Genomic DNA, 15,950 nt, shown 5'->3' on the forward strand with positions numbered 1-15,950 from the left:
TGTTTTATAGATAGATTATTAGTACTTAGTACTTTATTTATTATCTATTAGTATCCAGTAGCATCATTACACAGAGACAGGATTAATTACAGTCAGCAAAATGGTCAAAAATAAAATAGAAGTGAGGTACAATGTACAAAAAGTATATATACAATATAGAAGTGTATATAAACAATATACAAAGTACATTTAAAATATATAAAAGTATATATAAAAGCAATATACAAACTATACATATAGAATATACAATGTACTATAATATATACACATATATAATGCAATAATATGAAGATATGTGGTGATATAGATATATAGATATTATGTACAGTATATAGTGAGATATACAAGATATGGAGTTGTAACATATATAAGATATTAAATATATAATGCTGTATAAAAATAACATATAGTAGCAGAGCAACCACAGTCCAGTTGTTTCTTTAGAGGAATTTATTTTTGTACCAAAAAGCTAATTTAACACATAAATCACAAATTTTAAAACAAAACAAAAAGTCTTAAGCCCAACTTAAGGGACACTGAGGTTTGAGCAGATCTCAAATGTTCTTGGAGTTTGCTCCAGAAATGTTGTGCAGAATATCTGAATGCAGCTTGTTGGGGTTTAGTTTGGACTCCAGGAACAGGTGAGCAGACCTGTCCCGTCCCGGCCGTGGGGCCAGGACAACACATCAGAAATGCGTCCTAGTGTCACAGGGAGGTGTCTGACAGGGACCAAATGTATTCATTCAGAAATAAAAGAACTGTCTTCAGTGATAAATAGATTAAGGAGTGCTACAACAGCTGATTTAACGCAGACACAAACAAACAAAGGAGAGACTTTGCAGATCTGTAGAGAGGAAAAAGTATTTAGAATTTATGGTTCAGATTTCAGTTTTACAAACAGCCACCTGGAGGCACTATTAAATCTTGAGCAGCACAAAAAAAAGAGGGTTTACCCAAAATACATCTTCGTCTCTAGAGACACACTGCCAACAAATAAACAAAGAAAAAAAAGCAGATTTTAAATATTTTGTGTGTTTCCATGCAGCAGCAGATGATGCTTGCTTGTCCTGGGCAGTGAGCATCATCTGCTGCTGCAGTCGCTGAGCTCAGTTTACTCCAGTCATCCAGAAGAACTCATGAGTCATGTGTATTTTATTTCTTTAGTCTATGGTGTTTGACTTTTGGCTTCTGTTTTTGTTTGGATTAAATTGATTGGACCAGTGGATTCTATTAGGTTTTTGTGCTCTTATGTTATTCCCCTCCTCCCCTCAGCCATCTCTGTGGTTTGCTGATGGACTTTGAGACAAAATGCTGACACATATAGAGTCGGACTGACATCAGATGAAAGATCTTATTTTGAAGCCTATAGAATTCAACTAATATTATCACTTGTTGTTTGCATAGACTGTGACTGGTGTTTTCTCAACAGCTTATGATGGGTTGATTGGGAACGTTATAACTATCATAAATCAGACTAATCTAGGTCTGATTCAGTTATGTTTTCACTGTCACATGCTTTTATGAAAGCCATAGTTCAGAAATTAATAGTTTATAGTGTTTTATTTTTGCAATATTGCATATAATTTGCAATACTGCATGTTATTTAGATGGACAGGAGGTGGAAGATAGGACTATGATCGGAGACTTTTTGGAGTGGTCCCAAGACCAAGGAGCTGGTCATTGACTTCAGGAGGAAGAAGACACCAGCGGAGCCCATCACCACCCAGGGCCTGGAGGTGGAAGTAGTGGACCACTGTAAGTACCTGGGAGTCCACATGAACAGCAGACCGGACTGGAGGAACAACAGTGATGCTGTGGACAAGAAGGGCCTGAGTAGACTCTACTTCCTGAGGAAGCTCAGGTCTTTTAATGTATGCAGTAAGTTGGTGAAGATGTTCTACCAGTCTGTTGTTGCAAGCACCCTGTACTTTGCTGTGGTTTGTTGGGTGGAGCAGCACCAGCAAAAAGGATATCCAATAAGTTCTGGACACGTTATGGGCAGTGAGATAGAGATGTTTGTCTCAGTGAGGGACAGGAGGACACTGGACTGGACTGCTCTCCATCAATGACAATCCTTCACACCCATACACCAGACAATAGAGGGACAGCAGAGCTCATTCTCCAACAGACTGATCCAGATCCACTTCCACAGTGAACGCTACAGGATGTCATCCATAACAAACTCAATCCACCTGTACAACAACTCACCTTCTAATGTCAGTCCTCCTACATCCATATTATTGCCATATAATATGCAGTTTTCTATGAATTCATGTGGATATGCAATATTGCAAAAAGAAAACACTGTTAACTATCAACTATGGCTTCATAAAAGCATGTCACAGTGAAAACATAACTGACTCAGACCCAGATTAGTCTGATTTATGATAGGTATAATGTTCCCAGTCAAACCTTATCACTTATCCTTACTTTTATTTCTCTAACTTGGAAATTTGCACATATTCAAAACCTCATAGTTGCGTCGTTATGGTCCAAATGCATTATTTGTTTTGCAGGTCTTTTACCTACAACTGCTGCATGTCCTGACTTGTTTCTATTAGCTGTGTACTGAGGCAGTGGAGAGTCTGTCGTTGTTTTCAGTTATATGATAATGAACATACAAACAGAGGCAAGAGTGCCCTCTGTCCCACTCACCTCCCCCATCCACCCAGTGCCTACCAGCCGGTCTCCCAACACTCCATCCCCCCTCGTAGCCGGCCCACCCAGCTCCTCTCCTCTCTCTCTCTAAAGACAAGTTGGTTCCCAGAGCAGCCCGACAGCAGTGTGTGTGTGTATATATGTGTGTGTTTATGTGTGTGTGAGAGTTGTGGGATGAATGGCTCAGTGTTTCTCACAGTGAAGTGAATGCAGCGTGTTTCCCCTGACAGACAGGCACGCTCATTCACACTCTGCTTTTTCCACTTTTTCCAACTCACTTCTCTGTCACCCTGCTATGAATACAGGATTGTGCTCGGAAACATACACACAAACTGCTACACAGACCAGGGGGTAGTGGGGTAGGGTGGTAGGGGGGTGCGGGTGGTGGTTGGGGGGGTCCCCTTAGAATTCCTCAGGGGCACCCTCAACATTGAAAAAGTGTCATGCTCTGAATGATCTCCACTCTGCTCAGTTAGTTAATTTCTGCGTTGTCTACAGGAAGTGTACTCCCACCTGCACCCTGTACACAAATTTGCTTTATTCTTTCTCATTCTGATTGATTTTACATTACTGTTTTGCCACACCAGTTTACTGTTCTACATCAGTGTCACTTTCATCCACCACTCTACTAACTACATTAACGTGAGCTTTTATTTTTAATGCTTCTGAACCAGAGAGATGCTAACCAGACAATAACAATAAAAACTTCATATTCTTTTGCTCTGTTATTCATTACAAGGTTGTTATTTTTTTATTTTATTTTATTTTTCTCTCAGGACACACAGACTGCAAAATTTAAAAATTAAGTAAAAAACTTCAAATGTGCCTGCGGACATTTCTTATGGAATATGATACTGTACATGTGTAAACCTCAGTTTACTGGTGGAGTTGGATGATTATTTTTTTTTATTTTTTCATTTTTATTTTTATTTTTTCATTTTATTTTAATCTACTTTTATTTTATTTATTTCAATCTTATTTTATTTATTATTTATTTTAATCTTATTTCATTTTTATTTTATTTTTTATTTATTCAAATCTTATTTTATTTTTATTTATTTTAATCTTATTTTATTTTATTACTTATTTTAATCTTATTTTAGTTTTATTTTATTTTAATTTATTTAAATGTTATTTTATTTTGTTTATTTTAAGCGTATTTTATCTCGCTTTTTCCTTGCGGTTCTCAACAGTGTTTTTTTATGTGCAACAGAGCTACTGTGAAGAAGCAATTTCCTTTGTGGATGAATAAAGTCTAAGTCTAACTCTGTGCAGAGCTGCGAGTAATGATTAGTTTCATTTTTTTGAAGAATCTAAAAACAATTGCTATCAAAGCCTAAAGTTACAGCTCCACAGTGATTGTTTTGGTGCCACCATAGGTCTGGACCTTGAAATTATTCTAAATCTTAAATTGTGGGCATTATTATTATGAGAACATCAGGAAATTTTGCAGAGACTCCCAGCTTAAGAGGCACACATATAAATAACACAACATTTAAATAAAACACTCGTGAAAAATACAAAACATCCTTAAAAAGAAGAAGAGATGTAAATAAAGTGCAGCTCAGTGCAAGTCCCAGTCTATGAGATGTTGTGTGTGATCGTCCTACTGACGACTGATGGTTTTAATTTGATAGATAGATAGATAGATGTTACTGCACCCAGACTCTTCTTGGAGGAGAAAACTGGAGGTTTATTAAATCACCGAGTCTGTGAAGTGTCCAAGTTTGAGGGATGCGTGCTCTCAGCTGACCAGCAGGGGTCTGTCATGCATCATCATGCACCAGTCATTCATTGAACAGCCAATGATGCGTTCAGGTACAGGGAAAAAATACGGTTCTTATTGTGCGCACACGCTTTTTTACACTACAGATATTGAGGCCTGCATGATTTGGACTAGCGGACACAAACATAAAGCCAACGAATGGGTATAGCTCTAAATATATGCGTAAGTAAAGCGTGTTTAGTTTGGTATATATATATACACATATGGCATGAATGTAGCAGATAGCCACCCAGCTTGGTTGTAGAAATTACGGCGTGTACTTGAAGCTAGCACGATCCCTTTGCCAAACCCCTCTTTACGCCTGTGGAGAGCTGCTGGTCCCTGAGCGCAGCACCAAACTCTTCACAACGCCACACACCGGTTTACATGCGGGGCCAGAAACCGGCCGAGTGAAATCCAGCAGAGGAAAGAAAAGAAAAAAACTTTTTACTTTACGGACTAACGACCCCGTTTTTTTTTTAATCTTCATTTTTATTTTTATTTTTAAAAACCGAGTGGATACGTGCGTAAACCAGCGAAAGTTTGATACCTGTGGGGGAAAAATGTGGAAGTCGGGACTGGACGGCTCTGGAATCTATGTCCTCGTAACCTCGAGGGAGGAATAAGGTCAGAATCTCTCCGGCTGAATTGTCTGCACAAACCAGCACCGGCTGCAGGCGAATGGGAAACCGCTGAAGGGAGCTACTGAAAGTTTGCTGCCCGGAGGAGTGGACGGCGTCCTGAGTGAGTTTGTGCACGGTGCATGGTGAGCAGCGGCGAGGTCTGCGTAGCCCGCCTCTGCTCGACTGAACCCACTCTTTTAGTTCGTCTCAGTTAAACATCAAACCGTGCGGCAGGCTGTCCCAGCTTCTGCTCCGTGCGCACGGTGGTAACGTTTACTGGTTTACCATAAACGTTTATTTAATTGGTTCTTTTTTTAAACTTTGATCTAATCCAGGCTTGTGCTTTATTTGTTAGAAATGATTCAGCAGTGAGCCGCAGGTTAATGTCCGACTGACTGGTAACTGGTCTGGAACTCTTCTTAGATAGACTTTGTTGATCCACGAGGGAAATTGCACATAAAAAAAGAAAGGAAAAATTCTTGAAAACCACAAATAAAAAGAAAATTAAGTGTAAAATAGTTCAAATATAATAAATAAAAGTAAAACAACAATGAAATAAATAAAATACAATAGTATAAGCAAAAAATGTGCAAGATTTGCACATGTACACATCTAAAAGAAGTAGAAACAGTAAATACACACTGTAAACATAGCAAGGATAAATGAGAAGGTGCAATAATATGGATGGAAAAGCTGTGACATGGTGAGTGGTCGCCCGAGTTAACTCATCCTGTTCTGGTCCTCCAGTTCTAACCATACGTAAAAATTCACTTGTATTTTCTGTCAGGCTTTCCGTGTGAGGTGATGCAACTCTACGTCCAACAGTGACATGTGTGTGTGAAGTTCTAGTTTGTTAGTGCTGCCCCACTTACAGGCAGAGCTTTCCAGGAAGCTGCCCCGGGTCATCTCTTCCACTGAGTGTGCCCGTTTAGCCGGGGGGGGGAAGGAGTAGAATTGAATAGAACATCCTTTATTGTCATTGCAGGACACAGGTTGTGCAGTGAGATTTAGTTTACAGTTCTGCAACAGTAAAAATCTAAATATAGGTATGAATAACAATATAAATATGACTGTTGTGCAAACTGTCATCCAGTATAAATACAGGTTATTTGCATAGCAGCACTTTATCTCCCCGTGCACCAGAACAGATTCAGGATTTATTCAGATTTAATCGCTGTATTTACAATGTGAGTGAAGGAGGAATGTGCGAGTAACATTTTATCTAGATCACATATTGACTTTTCAGGCACAGTCTCTTCTTATTTCCGTGTCACGTGTGGGCCGAATACAACACAACCCCAGTTTCCGGCCTTAATAATGACTTTTTAAACATGTGGAGTAAGTTCAAATGAGTCGTGCAGTGTGTTGCCACCCGAGCGAGATCGTTACTAACAATTTTCCCCGATGCAATTATGCCGCCTCCATATGATTTAAATCAGCGATTACTTGGAGAGGCCGTACTGTGGCTAATGAAGATGCTCTTGGAGGTCTAAGGTCAGGGCCCCCGTCTGTGTGTTGGTGCGTTAACACGGTTTAATATTTCATTGACAGCCCAACTTAGAGGCTGACTGTACGCAGGAGTGCGTGACCTCTCTGTGGTTTTGCGTCCCGTTGGTGATGGGCTCCACTCTTCAGCGTAGTGTGTACTTTAAACCGTGGACATCTGCTCTTATATTGCCTCATAGCAGAATGGGTGGCTTAGTTTAAGCCAGGAAATGAGATGGAATATCCACGGAGATGATGATGATGATGATAATGATGATGATGATGATGACAGTGATGGGGATGAAAGCTCATTTATTTCATACATCCAGTAGCACCATGTGGCCGGCCATTGCGCCTGTTGGCTCTCTTGCACACTCCCATGATTGCTTGCACTTTTAAATGGAAACTCATTTTAAGGTTTTCTTTTTCGTTTCAGTTTTCGTGTTCAGTTTTGCATTATTATTTTTTTGAGTTGCATTGGGTTAAAACGGTGTTGGGTGGGTGAAACAAAACCAAAGTCCATCTAATCTTCCCAAGACAGCGTGCATACATGCATGAATGCACTGTGCACTGATTTTGCTGCCTTTTAAAGAGTAGAGAAGCTCACTATCTACCTGTCGTTGGACTACATAGTAGTGGTTGGCTGCTGTATGGTTTCCCTCCTTATTCTATTTCTATATTTCTGCATTGCTTTTCATGGTAGGCAACTCAACTGTGAGCAATCTGGGTGATTAAAGTACTAAACAGAACATTGATCTAATATTCTGGGTGGTGCATTTTGCTTTGGAATAGCTTTTGGGGGTGGAAACCATCGATGTCTTGCCCTTTTTCAAATATGATCAAATTATTATTTTTTTTATACCAGACTAACAAACTTAATTTCTGTGTAGGACCCAAATCAAATCACCCCTAGTTCTAATATAACTATAGACTACAGCTACTGATAATCGGTCACTTGTGACAAGTACACACAAACAATGCTTTCCATTGCTCCCTCAGGTTTAAGTTGTGGTTCTTGTCAGATCGAGACGCGAGAGAATGTTTAAGAGGGGTCCCCTAGACTTAAGTGGAGGGCATGTTTTCACTGCGAATGAAGTGAATTACTGTTCACTTTGTAGAACAAGAAGCTGGCCCGTTGTTTCACTCGTACCTGGATAAAGTCAGACACCAGCACCCGGAGCTGTCTGGACTTGTAAAATGACCCCTGGCCCTGTGTATAAATGCCGTCATTATGTCGTGCACATTTGACCTTTCGGGGCTTGACCTGCAGTGAGCTGAGATGGGGAAAAAAATGGTGTGACAGATCAATGAAGACGACTGTTTGTGTTTGTTTTTCGTTTCAGTTTAGAAATAGTGCAGAAAAAAGACAAACACGTCCTTAATAAAAGAAAATTATCATGTGAATAAAAAAATCTGGGACACTTGATCATTTTCTTCAAATGTATTTTATCACTGAAATAATACATTAATGCATTAAGTACATTTATTGGGAATAACTTAAAAAGCTGCCTCATTATTGCCTCAGTATTAAATAAACAGACGTCTTGTATAAGAGGAATTTCTTAAATTGGAAATTTAATTTTTTTTTATTTCTGGTGGTAACGGCGAACAGCTCACAGAACAAGGGGAATGATATTAATAATAATCATCCTGTGAGCAACTGTGATCTGATTTTAGAGTCTGTGAACATCAGGACACAGTGAAAGGAGATGGTTAGCCATGCTGAGGAGTTGGTTGAAGGAGTTGTAGCTCTTCATCTAACAGCTCACTGTGGATGCTCCTCCTTCTTCCATTACTCCCTCCATCCCAAAATAACTGTTTGTGATAAATGATAGCAGTCATTGCTAAGCTCTTTGATAAAACACGTAGTGACAGTCAGCTGTTTACACGTAGCTCGCAATATAGCGTTGTGTTTCTACTTGGGACGTCTCGATCGGTGTTGATGCCGGTCAAGGCATTTTTGAAACGATCGGATCAGATCTTTTGTAGTTATTTATTTTCAGGTCTGCCATAAACCAAATCCATGACCCCGTAGCGTCAAAACGTCTTCGTCTTCTTCTTCTGTTTTACTGGTGGTTGGCTGAAAATCTAAAAAGAAGAACTAAAATCGCTGACGTGCGGAAGTATTTTACTCTGGAAGACGAAGACAGTCGGGACCGCAGTTAAATGGAAATTAAGCAATGTGAATGTTTGATGAGGTGGTAGTAGGGGATCATCATTAAAGTCTATTAACTTGGATCCACTCAGGCAAAGGCTGAACACAACTTTAAAAGAAGATATGCCTTTTTGGTTAGGGCGTTGGTTGACCAGAACATTTCGAGAACATTTCTCTGTTGGAGCTTCCTGAGCCAAGGTTTGAGCTTTGACAGACCTATTTTTTGGATTTAATACATGTGAAGATAAAACAAAGGCTTCATGTATCTCCAGGAGTGGACATTTTGTTTATTTAAGATCAGATCGGTCGATACTAAATATTAAAAGATCGCTATCGGGTCGGGACATCCCTAGTTTCTACAAAGTCTGTAATAATCAAACAGTCTAAATATTGCATTTAATCAATAGCCCGTAGTTGTTTTGTTACTAATTATTTTGTTAAATGAAAAATCTAGTTAATTTAAGTCATGATTAGCAGTTAACTTTTACACAGATGTCACCATTTAACACCCGGGAGTTCTACAGAGCTTGTTAAGTGTCTCTCCTATAAACGAGATTCACTTCACAAATTCTGTCACAGTCAAGGTGCCAAAGGTCAAAAGGTGAAGGGAGAGGTTGGGGGGGATGGGTGTCAATGGCTTTTGTTTTGCGTCTGGCAGCTGGTGGAGAAGGCCGGGAGCTTGTGGCGTCAAAACCTTTTCATCAGTACGGAAGCTTCCAACAAAACAAATGTTCTTAATGCAAAACTGTGGTCAACTGGTGTCCTCACCTAAAGTGAGCGCAAACATTGTCTGGTGGGGTAAGGGAACACTCCCGTGATCCGTCTTGCTTAGCATTTGCTGTGACGTTTATGCTGCCGTTCCAGTAATGAACAGGTGGGGAGAAGTCAAGGACGGACGGAGGGGTTTGATAAACTGCTACTGGACGGTTATGACGCTAGATAAATATCGGCGAACGTTGCACACAGGCCCTGAGAGATGCCAAGTCGCACGCCATGTATGCCAGTCGGCTTGGAAAGAATTAGTTTGAATGATATGCTTTTCAACCTCAGACTAGAGTTCACACCGCAGATGACAGGAAGAGAGAATTATCTGCCCTAGAGGAGGAGGAGGGGCGTACGTGCGTTGAAAGATGAGGATAAGTGAACGCTCTCGATCAGATGGTTTCTCCTTGAGGTCTCGCTGGAAAGAATGTAAAAAGAGTTCATGCTGCTGTCTGACCTCTGCACAGCAGCTCAGTCATGACTTCAAGTGATTGTGGATGTTGGAACGTGGCGCTCGAGGGCCTGTTCAGACGTTGCATTAAGATCAGATCACGTAGGTGTGAACACCCCCCCAGGATGTACTGAGATCACGTCTGAGAGATCTGATCTCTGACCACATTCGGAGGTGGTCTGGGTCACATGTGTCCTTATTCCTTTAGTTTATTTACATACAGAGAGACTGAGATCGGATCTGGAGACCCATGTTAATGCCAGGTCTGAACACACGTACCTAAAGCTGGTCACTTTCGATCGGGTAGCCCAGATCTGAACAGGTCCATTGACCAGTTTTTACCAATACATTAACTTATTTGTATGTGGCCACCACAGTTTCAACATTAATTGCCACATACTGATTGATTTTCTTTTTCTTTTTTCTCTATTTAAAATGGCTACGATTGTATTCATGGTAGAGCTGCATGCAGCATATTGATTCACTCAGGCCCTCTTTGCCCCGCTCACTCTGTCTCTGTCGGTTTCTACACTGTTGGATCCACTTTATTCTGTCATTAATCGGCCTAATATTGAATTGTGTGTGATTGTCGGACTGTGCTGACTGCTGTCGGAAAGGCCCCGTATAACCTGTCTGTAAAAGGCAGCGTGCAACTGCCAAGAGTTGTTTGTGCTGCTGTGGTGGTCTGTTTCATTTTTACAGTGTGAATCTCTGTTCAAAGATTTTCAATGAGCGGGTTTTGGGCTTTTTTTCTTTCAATTTCAGTGTTCCCTGTAGCCGAAGAAGATCGTAAACACATAATTACATAATTAGTGTTATGGATAATGACGCATTGCTGTGGCTCCACATGGAAGTGAAATGTGCATGGGTACCACCCGGAGACGTTTACCTGTGTGTGTGTTCCTTCTGTGCATGAATGGATTGGCGTTTAACTATATTATTCTTCCACTTTAGCAAACTAGCCTCCATCTGCTTCTCTAACTCTTTCCATTTTGACCCTGCTACCCATCCCAACAGGAAGTTTGCTTGCACAGGTCTGCAAGATGCATTTCCGCCCCCGAAAAGGCTGCAACCTACAGTTTTCTGCATGCACCGATCAGGCATAACATTATGACCACCTTCCTAATATTGTGTAGGTCTCCCCTGTGCCTCCAAAACAGTTGTGACTCATCAGAGAATGAACATGGGCCTTCTGAGGGTGTCCTGTGGTGTCTGGCTACAGAATATTGTTAGTGGGGGGGTCTTTGAGGGGAGGGGCCTCTGTGGATCATCTCACAGATACTTGATCAGTTTGGGATCTAGTGAATTTGGAGGCCAGGTCAACACCTTGTTCTGTTCTTCATGTTTTTTTTAGTTGTTCCTAAAGTGTTTTTGTGTGTGTGTCTGTGTCAGGCTGCATCCTGCTGGGGATGGCTGCTGCCATCAAGGAGTGTCATTGCTATGGGGTGGGGGTGTCTGGTCTGGTCTAGGTGGGTGCTACATGTCTAAGTAACATCCACACCAATGAATGCCAGGTCCAAAAATCTCCATGCAGAACGCTGAATTGTTACAAGATGGTTTTAATGTTGTGGCTGATTGGCGTATGTCTATGGAGATGTTTATGTTAGCTGGAAGGATATCCACACGGACAGTATTCCCACCATTTGGAGGGCGCTCATTCTAAATGGAATCAAAGTACAAGGTATTTTGGAATGGCAGCCGAGGCTTGGGGTATGACCACTCCACTCGCCCAGCAGGGGTTGGGGATGGCCAGATTAAATACTCAATTTAATTATGTCACTGAGCATTAAGTCAATAACCTTATCAGAGTGGTCTAGCTGTTTAGTGGGACTTTGTGAGCCAACAGATGCACCGAGATTAGGAACAATATGCTGGTGGTGCAAACCCTGAGTGGAGGGATAAAAGACCGGCCCGTAATCTGATACGGTACGCCCCTCCCGCTAGATGCCACCATGCTGTAGGACACCTCAAGATAGCAGACATTAAATATAGCCTCATCTGAGGACGGTGCAGCTAAGTGCTCCAGCACAGATAAAAGAAAGTAGTAGGGGAACTTATTTGAATGCATCACTAAGGGGAATCCATGTTAGTTAATTAACGAAGTCCCCTAAAGTCACTGCACCATGAACATCTAATAGTTCCGTAGCTTTTTCTTTCCACTGGGCGGGTGTTGTTGTGACTGGAAGCTCAGATTTGACTGCTCGTCCTCTCCAGTTACTAACTACCGGGGCAACATTTGGATTCGGGCAGATCTCTTTGCATATTGCTTACTGTAGACATCGACGCCGAGAGCCTCAAGCTGGACAGGATAAAGCTCTTCCCGTGCCCATTATCTGAATCTGCAAGGGCTTGATCTTTTTCTTTTTTTGGGGGGTGGTGGGGGGGAGGTTGAGGATTTTCTTTGATAACAAGAACAGTGATAACGCTCCTCGGGAGTCTCTGAAGATTTAATTAGACAGGGTAGCCTTTTCATTATTCAGATATGTAAATGGAGACCCAGATACATGCTGTGCTGAGGAATGTAAAATAGATTTGAGTGTTGAAACCGCTTTGAAGCAGCGAGTGAAGTGCTCTATAAGAGTGTGAATTATTAACTCATCAGGATATGCTGTGTGTGTGTGTGTGTTATTGTGCGTGGTGGGTGTGTGTGTGTCGCAATTGTTCTCTCATGAATGAATGAAGCTTGTGTGTTTGTGTAAGGTCTGAGGCAGGAGGGCACGTAATGTGGTGTTTACCCAAGCTCAGTCTCCCTCCTGAGCTTGAACTGAACCGACGGAGAACTACAAAACTCGTCTAAAACACTTGTACCGCGATGTCGGTGTCATATACCATAAGCCCTATTTGCACGGGACTAGTTCGACCTCTGGTGATTTGTGATAACTGCGGAGGTCGCCTGTGATCTTAATCCCGTGCGAATCGGCCGTAATTTGTAAAGTAAAAATTAGATTTCCTATTCGCACGGGATTAGTTTTACCTGAGGACGTCATATGATTTATAAATTACCCCTCTACATCTGTGTTTCATGTGCCGCATTCGCACAGGATAAACAAACTCTGTGTTTTATTCAAATTTACTATCCATGGTTATGTTTCTGCTCCTCTCAACTACATGTCAGTGGCGTGGTGGTTACCAAGAAGGTTCCAGGTTCTCTCCAGGTACTCCAGCTTCCTCTCACCGTCCAAAGACATGCTCATTAGGTTCATTGGTGATTCTAAATTGGCCGTAGGTGTGAGTGTGAATGGTTGTCTGTCTCTCTGTGTTAGCCCTGTGATAGACTGGAGACCTGTCCAGGGTGTACCCCGCCTCTCGGGATATGCTCCAGCCCCCGTTGGACCGTCATTAGCTTTGATTACAGCATGCATTCTCTGTGGCATCGTTTGCATAAGCTTCTGCAATGTCACAAGATTTATTTCCATCCAGTGTTGCATTAATTTTTCACCAAGACCCTTCACAGGACAAGCAGTTACAGAAGAAGATGAATAATTAGGAAGTGTAGATCATTTTATGGCGTGAAATTGGCTGAAACTTGGTTATTACATTAGCACTGAAAGATCAAGTGTTCCAGAGTTGGAGTGTAAATGTTTCTAATATAAAAATTCATTCATTCATTCATCTTCTGTACCCGCTTATTCCTGTTAAGGCTCGCGGGGGTCTGCTGGAGCCTATCCCAGCTGTCATCAGACGAGAGGCGGGGTACACCCTGGACAGGTCGCCAGTCTATCGCAGGGCTAACATAGAGAGACAGACAACCATTCACAGCCACACGCACACCTACGGCCAATTTAGAATCACCAATGAACCTAACCAGCATGTCTTTGGACGGTGGGAGGAAGCTGGAGAACCTGGAGAGAACCCACGCAGACACAGGGAGAACATGCAAACTCCCTAATATAAAAATTATCCAACAAAATGCTTAAAATATCAACTAGCAGTAAAAAAATTTGTCAAAATAGTGAGTTACATTTTTAAAACTGTAATGCAGTCCAGTCCTGGACCTGCTTTGGATGAATCCAGCAGCTATGATGCTGTTAAAGAAGCTAAACGTCTTCCCCTGTTGATTTATAAAGTACTTTACAGTTAAATATCTTAACAATGCATTAAGAAAAAAAATACCTTCTCTAAGCTATTCCTGTGCACATGAACTAACCCTGAAGGTATACCAGCTCCCGTCACAAAACAAAAACACCGAGTCAACGAACTTGTAATATCCTTACAAATAGCTCTGTGTTCTGTGGCTTAACTTGATCTTTCATACTGTCACAACAAATGCTAAATCCCAGTTGTGCTTAGAGCAGCATTATTAAACCACCCAGCGGAAATGTCTTCAGAGTTCAGTAAAGTGACTGCCCCACATCCAGCAGACGTGTTCAGGCACGTTCTCCAGGTTTGGTTTTTGGTTTACAACAGCTGTAAAAAAAAAAAAAAAAAAGAAAAAAAAAGCCAAAGTTGGGGCTTTTCTACATGTTCAGTCTGATCCCACAAGACTGATCTCATGATAGCAATCGGGACATCCCAGTTTATTTGCAGCACAGTCTCAGAATGAACACATTTGTGCCCTTCAGGCTTTTTGGCATATTTGTGTTTTGAACAATTTGCCATACTGATCTGTAATTAGTTAGAACAAGGTTGACGTAACTAAAACTAAAAAACAGCAGCAGCTTTCCTTCCTTTTCTTTAAATCCATTGGTCCTCACTCAACACTCGACACTTTCTGCTGCTCCCATTTTCCCTGTGTTCCCTCGGGCCTGTATTCTATTCATACCTATTCTCACATATCATTTACCGCCGTTCTGCGGAGAGCTGAAGCGCCCGTTTGTAGAAAGCCCTCGGTGAAAAGGCCCGGTAGGCTGAGATAGGGTGACATGGGTGAGAAGGGCTTTGTCGCTGCAGAAGACGAGACCATCTACCTGAACACTGAACACACACACACACAAACATGCTCATCTTCCTCTGCTATTCACTCCTTGTTACCTTGAAGTCTGACCCTGAGGAACCTTATGATAAATCCAGATACATGCAAACACAAGGTTGGAGGTTTGTTATCATTTTCTTCCGCCGTGTGGGTCTGGTTAATGTTTAATACGATTTTCACATTTGAGCCAAGACGGAACACACTGTAGACACTAAAAAAATAAAAGAAACTTGGCAGTCACTTCTTTTCAGATTTTCATTCTCCTGTTAGGGTTAGGGTTCTGCGGACATAATCAAGATGATGTAGGTTCAATGCCCAATTGAAAGCTGTTAACTTGGTGAATAGAAACATTTTGCCGTTTTAGTGGATCACAGTGATCAAGGCCTGATGAGATGGAGTAGTGTATGAACCTGGTCCTCCAACCACAATACGGGAAGTTCAAGAGATACATGAGATGTCTGACTAATACGCGATTTATACCTCCACGGCCCTGACGCCGTAGCCTGACGTGCACCTCGCCAGAAATGTAACGGTGACGCAGACCGCAAGAGCTGTGATTGGTCCGCTTGGTCGTAGCGTGTTTCCTCTTTAGTATTTAGGTCTGCTTTGCCATCTCTGCAATTTTCATGGATCAAGGTGGCACACTTCGAGGAAAGGCTAAATGAGGAGGTCTGGAGATACAAACATTTGTAGGACTCGTCTTTGGTGAAAGTTTCGGTCGCCATTGTTGAAAGTGAAGCAGGAAGTAGAAACAAAAATTAACCTGACTGGCAAAAAAAAAAATGCGCCGACTAGTGTTTGGGTGGAGCTTTTACAGAGCGAGCCAGACTGACGAGCGCACAACTATGAATGGTTCGCACCAGTGTAGTCTACGCCGTCTGCGTCCAGCTGTACTTTAACTGGGCCTTTAGTGCATCAGTCGCGGTTGCATGTTATGTTCCGTGTTGTTATAATCTTGTGGAAAAAGTTGTGAAAAAAAAAAGACAGTTTGACAACATGGAACAGCACCACACTGGAAAATGTCAAGCTGACCTCACCTCAGAAAAACAACACGAGTCCCGTGGTGTCAAACTTGTGCTAGTTCTCCCAGCTGTAGAAGAAAAGAAACACATGCATTAAATCAGACATTTTGCATTCAC

At 41.6% G+C, this 15,950-nt stretch overlaps 1 protein-coding gene across 1 annotated transcript in view; it reads left to right on the forward strand.

Moving 5' to 3' along the window:
- Window positions 1-4,660: 4,660 nt before the first annotated feature.
- plxnb1b (plexin b1b) overlaps window positions 4,661-15,950 on the forward strand; it is a 98,044-nt gene continuing 86,754 nt past the window's right edge. The window contains exon 1 of the mRNA XM_084542676.1: window positions 4,661-5,167. The gene's annotated coding sequence lies outside the window, so the exon portion shown is untranslated. The remainder of the gene's footprint in view (window positions 5,168-15,950) is intronic.

The sequence above is a fragment of the Chelon labrosus genome (genome assembly GCF_963514085.1).
Source record: "Chelon labrosus genome assembly, chromosome: 4".
NCBI lineage: Eukaryota > Metazoa > Chordata > Actinopteri > Mugiliformes > Mugilidae > Chelon > Chelon labrosus.